Below are 6,092 nucleotides of genomic sequence, written 5' to 3' on the forward strand. Positions count from 1 at the left end.
CGCACACCTTGGCTGGGCTGCGCACCAGGGCGGGCTCAAGATGGCACCAGCATTCCCTTTTTCTCACTATCTTTCAAAACGGAAATTTTAAAATCTCGTTTTTTTTTTGCCTTTTATGGAAATTAGTGAAGGCATCGCATCAAAGGTGCGCACCTCGCTGCCCACCTTGGTGTGCTCCGAGGTGCCCACCACGGTGCGCAACGCCGGTGCGAACCCGGGAGCGCCCCGATGTGTGCTCCAAGGTGCGGCGTGCACGAAGTCGGACCCCGGTTTGCCCCGGGTGCGCACCTCGCGTGCACCTTGGTGCGCACACCTTGGCTGGGTTGCGCGGCCTGGTGGGCACCATGGTGCGCACCAAGGAGCGCTCCGAAGTGTGCTCCAAGGTGCGGCGTGCACGAAGTCGGAGCCCGGTTTGCCCCGGGTACGCACCTCGCGTGCACCTTCGCCGGGGTGGGCACCTCGGCTGGGTTGCGCGCCCTGGTGCGCACCAAGGAGCGCTCCGAAGTGTGCTCCAAGGTGCGGCGTGCACGAAGTCGGAGCCCGGTTTGCCCCGGGTGCGCACCTCGCGTGCACCTTCGGCGGGGTTGCGCGCCCTGGTGGGCACCATGGTGCGCACCAAGGAGCGCTCCGAAGTGTGCTCCAAGGTGCGGCGTGCACGAAGTCGGAGCCCGGTTTGCCCCGGGTGCGCACCTCGCGTGCACCTTCGGCGGGGTTGCGCGCCCTGGTGGGCACCATGGTGCGCACCAAGGAGCGCTCCGAAGTGTGCTCCAAGGTGCGGCGTGCACGAAGTCGGAGCCCGGTTTGCCCCGGGTGCGCACCTCGCGTGCACCTTCGCCGCGGTGGGCACCATGGCGTGCACGAAGTCGGAGCCCGGTTTGCCCCGGGTGCGCACCTCGCGTGCACCTTCGCCGGGGTGGGCACCTCGGCTGGGTTGCGCGCCCTGGTGCGCACCAAGGAGCGCTCCGAAGTGTGCTCCAAGGTGCGGCGTGCACGAAGTCGGAGCCCGGTTTGCCCCGGGTGCGCACCTCGCGTGCACCTTCGCCAGGGTGGGCACCTCGGTGCGCACACCTTCTCAATGTTTTCTTGCCTTTTCTGGAAATTGGTGAAGGCAGCGCATCAAAGGTGCGCACCTCGGTGTGCTCCGAGGTGCGAACCCGAGAGCGCTCCGAGGTGCCCACGAAGTCGAAAGTCGGGTTAATTGCATTGTTTTCCCCGGGTGCGCTCCGAGGTGCGCAACATCGGCGCGCACCAAGGAGGGCTCCGAAGTGTGCTCCAAGGTGCGCACGATGGCGTGCACCTCTGGTGCGCACGATTCGGAGCTCGGTTTGACCGGGGTGCGCACACCTTGGCTGGGTTGCGCACCTTTTGTGCGCTCCAAGGTGCGCACGAAGTCGGAGCTCGGTTTGCCCCGGGTGCGCACCTTCGCCAGGGTGCGCACCTTGATGCGCACGCCTTGGCTGGGCTGCGCACCTTGGTGGGCGCCATGGTGCGCACCTTTCGTGCGCTCCAAGGTGCGCACGAAGTCGGAGCTCGGTTTGCCCCGGGTGCGCACCTTGGTGGGCGCCATGGTGCACTCCGAGGTGCCCAAGATTGGTGCGCACCAAGGAGCGCTCCGAAGTGCGCTCCAAGGTGCGCGCGAAGTCGAAAGTTGGGTTAATTGTCCGGTTTGCCTCGGGTGCGCACCTTGCGTGCACCTTCGCCAGGGTGGGCGCCTTGGTGCGCACACCTTGGCTGGGCTGCGCACACCTTGGCACCCGCGTTTCCTTCATTTTAAATTTTTTTTTTTTACAATCTCTCAAGTGGGAAATTCTATAATCTCAACTTTTTTTGCCTTTTCAGGAAACTTTTGAATGGAGCGCATCATTGGTGCGCTCCGAAGTGTGCTCCAAAGCTCTCTCCAGCTGCGTGCACCTGCCCCGGCCGCGCACCCGGCCCCGCCCAGCTTCGCTCACCTGTCCCGGGCGTCTGGTGCGGAACCTTAGAGTAAGAAACATCACCGTGCACCTTGGCCAACGTGCGCGACTCGACCGAGCGCGCACTGGCCGAGGTGCACACCGATTTCACCTGGGTGCGCGCGCAGCACCTCGGGCGCACCGGGGTGCGCGCACAACGCCCGGGTTGCACCGTGGCCTGTGTGCTCGGGGCGCCTCGGGTGCGCGCTCGGTGTCGCCCCCCGCGCGCGCGGTAGTGCGGGCAGCGCACCCCGGCCCGGCCCGGCCCCGACGAGAACGCAAACGGGCAAAAGGTTTATTCAAATAGCATTGCGATGCCCGGCGAAAAACTAAAAAAGGGTGCAACACCGGGACTTCCCGGGAGGTCACCCATCCCAGTACTACTCCGGCCCAAGCGCGCTTAACTGCGGAGTTCTGATGGGATCCGGTGCACTAACGCTGGTATGATCGCACCCGTTATGAGCTTGTCGCAGTGTGTACTTAGCAAACCGCGACCCACGTGCGAATCCACCCCGGCCACCCACCCCCGTCGAGGTGCACACCCTCCCTCGCGAAGTGCGCCCCGTTCGCCAAGTGTGAGCCCTGCCCGGGTGCGCGCACCTTGCTAGGGCGTCGGGTGTGCACCCGGCCCGGCCTACGTGCGTGCACCTGTAGGGGGCGTCGTGTGCGTGCAGTGTCCCGTCTGCAACGCGGTGCCCACACACCACCTCGGGCGCAACGACCTGCGCTCACATGTGGGCCGAGTGCACCTTGGTGCATGTTCGGGGCGCCTCGGGTGCACGCTCGATCTTGCCCCGGTGCACCAAGGCGCTCGGTTTGCCCCGGGTGCGCACTTGGTGCAAGGTGGGCACCCAAAATAGGGATCAAGCACCAAAACACAAGTTTCGGGATGCAAAATGGGACCCAAGGACCACAAATGCGTTCCAAGACCCATGATGGGTCCACGAGAACAAAAATGTGTTCCGAGACTTAATAAACAAATATTGGGTTTTAGGAGAAGAAACATGCTCTGATGCCCAAAACGAGAATCGACCCCGAAAAGGCCACAGGCCAAAAGTGGGATGCGAGACAAAAAAAAATGGGACCCGAGGACCAAAATTGGGTTCCCAGGTCGAAGACAGGGCAACCGGACAAGAAACGACCTCTAAGGCTCGAAATGAGTCCCGACGACTAAAACTTGACAAGAAGCACCCATCAGGCACCCAACTCGACACCCATGGGATGCCGACCCACCCGGGCTTCCACCTAGCACACCTTGGCACCCACCCACCCTCGCACCCAACCTCGCACCCAACTTAGCACCTTTGAACCCACATTGGCACTCACCCTGACCCTGGCACCTTGGAACCCACATTGGCACTCACCTTGACCCTGGCACCCACCTTTGCACTCACCTTGGGACCCACCCTGGCTCCCACCTCGGCACCCACCCAGACACCCACCTTGGTTCCTTGGCACCCACCTTGGATCCTTGGCACCCACCCCGACACCCACCTTGGCACGCAACTTGGCTACTTGCCACCCACCTTGGCTCCTTGACGCCCACCCCGACAACCACCCCGTGACCTACCCTGGCTAGGGTTGGTGCACACCCACCCTGGTGCCCACCTTGGCACCCACCCTATGACCCACCTTGGCACGCACCTTAGTACCCACCCCGTTACCCACCCTAGGACCCACCCCGTGACCCACCTTGGCCAGGGTGGGTGCCTTGGTGCGCACAACTTGCCTGGGCTGCACACCAGGGCGGGCTCAAGATGGCACCCGCGTTCCGTTTTTTTCACTATCTTTCAAAACGGAAATTTTAAAATCTCATTTTTTTCTTTTTTTTGCCTTTTCTGGAAATTAGTGAAGGCAGCGCATCAAAGGTGCGCAATGCTGGTGCGAACCCGGGAGCGCTCCGATGTGTGCTCCAAGGTGCGGCGTGCACGAAGTCCGAGCCCGGTTTGCCCCGGGTGCGCACCTCGCGTGCACCTTCGCCGGGGTGAGCACCTTGGCTGGGTTGCGCGCCCTGGTGCGTACCAAGGAGCGCTCTGAAGTGTGCTCCAAGGTGCGGCGTGCACGAAGTCGGAGCCCGGTTTGCCCCGGGTGTGCACCTCGGGTGCGCACCTCGCGTGCACCTTCGCTGCGGTGGGCACCTTGGCTGGGTTGCGCGCCTTGGTGGGCACCATGCAGTGCACGAAGTCGGAGCCCGGTTTGCCCCGGGCGCGCACCTCCGCCAGGGTGGGCACCTTGGTGCGCACAACTTGCCTGGGCTGCGCATCAGGAAGGGCTCAAGATGGCACCCGCGTTCCGTTTTTTTCACTATCTTTCAGAACGGAAATTTTAAAATATCGTTTTTTTTTGCCTTTTCTGGAAATTAGTGAAGGCAGCGCATCAAAGGTGCGCAACGCTGGTGCGAACCTGGGAGCGCTCCGATGTGTGCTCCAAGGTGCGGCGTGCACGAAGTCGGAGCCCGGTTTGCCTCGGGTGCGCCCTGGTGGGCACCATGGTGCGCACCAAGGAGCGCTCCGAAGTGTGCTCCAAGGTGCGGCCTGCACGAAGTCGGAGCCCGGTTTGCCCCGGGTGTGCACCTCGGGTGGGCACCTTGGTGCGCATGCCTTGCCTGGGCTGCGCACCAGGGCGGGCTCAAGATGGCACCCGCGTTCCTTTTTTTTCACTATCTTTCAAAACGGAAATTTTAAAATCTCATTTTTTTTTGCCTTTTTCTGGAAATTAGTGAAGGCAGCGCATCAAAGGTGCGCACCTCGCTGCCCACCACGGTGCGCAACGCCGGTGGGCACCCGGGAGTGCTTCGAAGTGTGCTCCAAGGTGCTGCGTGCACGTTGTCGGAGCCCGGTTTGCCCCGGGTGCGCACCTCGCGTGCACCTTCGTCGGGGTGGGCACCTTGGCTTGGTTTGCCCCGGCTGCGCTCCGAAGCGGGGTTATTGGAGCGCCGCCTCTTTTTTTGTCGGAGCGTTTGGTGGGGTTTCTCGCATTGGCTCTTCCGAGGCCCGGTTGCCACCCTGGCGCGCACGAAGTCGGAAGTAGGGTTAATTGCCCGGGTGCGCACCTTTGCCAGGGTGGCACCTTACCTGGGCTGCGCACCAGGGCGGGCTCAAGATGGCACGCGCGTTCCGTTTTTTTCACTATCTTTCAAAACGGAAATTTTAAAATCTCCTTTTTTTTTTGCCTTTTCTGGAAATTAGTGAAGGCAGCGCATCAAAGGTGCGCACCTCGCTGCCCACCTTGGTGTGCTCTGAGGTGCGCACCCGGGAGCGCTACGAAGTGTGCTCCAAGGTGCGGCGTGCACGTTGTCGGAGCCCGGTTTGCCCCGGGTGCGCACCTCGCCTGCACCTTGGCCGGGGTGGGCACCTTGGCTGGGTTTGCCCAGGGTGCGCTCCGAAGCGGGGTTACTGGAGCGCCCCCTCTTTTTTTGTCAGAGAGTTTGGTGGGGTTTCTCGCATTGGCTCTTCCCAGGCCCGGTTGTTGGGTGCGCTCCCACCCTGGCGCGCGCGAAGTTGGAAGTTGGGTTAATTGCCCGGGCGCGCACCTTCGCCAGGGTGGGCACCTTGGTGCGCAAACCTTGGCTGGGCTGCGCACCAGGGCGGGCTCAAGATGGCACCAGCATTCCCTTTTTCTCACTATCTTTCAAAACGGAAATTTTAAAATCTCGTTTTTTTTTTGCCTTTTATGGAAATTAGTGAAGGCATCGCATCAAAGGTGCGCACCTCGCTGCCCACCTTGGTGTGCTCCGAGGTGCCCACCACGGTGCGCAACGCCGGTGCGAACCCGGGAGCGCCCCGATGTGTGCTCCAAGGTGCGGCGTGCACGAAGTCGGACCCCGGTTTGCCCCGGGTGCGCACCTCGCGTGCACCTTGGTGCGCACACCTTGGCTGGGTTGCGCGGCCTGGTGGGCACCATGGTGCGCACCAAGGAGCGCTCCGAAGTGTGCTCCAAGGTGCGGCGTGCACGAAGTCGGAGCCCGGTTTGCCCCGGGTGCGCACCTTCGCCGCGGTGGGCACCATGGCGTGCACGAAGTCGGAGCCCGGTTTGCCCCGGGTGCGCACCTCGCGTGCACCTTCGCCGGGGTGGGCACCTCGGCTGGGTTGCGCGCCCTGGTGCGCACCAAGGAGCGCTCTGAAGTGTGCTCCAAGGTGC

The 6,092-nt window shown here is 62.7% G+C and overlaps 1 non-coding gene across 1 annotated transcript; it reads right to left on the reverse strand.

Moving 5' to 3' along the window:
• Positions 1-2,288: 2,288 nt before the first annotated feature.
• On the reverse strand, positions 2,289-2,407 carry LOC131873013 (5S ribosomal RNA). Its single transcript, XR_009371053.1, has one exon. It is a non-coding gene; the product is annotated as a 5S ribosomal RNA (ribosomal RNA).
• Between the last annotated feature and the right edge of the window lie 3,685 nt (positions 2,408-6,092).

This window comes from Cryptomeria japonica, unplaced genomic scaffold (genome assembly GCF_030272615.1).
Source record: "Cryptomeria japonica unplaced genomic scaffold, Sugi_1.0 HiC_scaffold_988, whole genome shotgun sequence".
In the NCBI taxonomy this organism is placed as follows: Eukaryota; Viridiplantae; Streptophyta; class Pinopsida; order Cupressales; family Cupressaceae; genus Cryptomeria; species Cryptomeria japonica.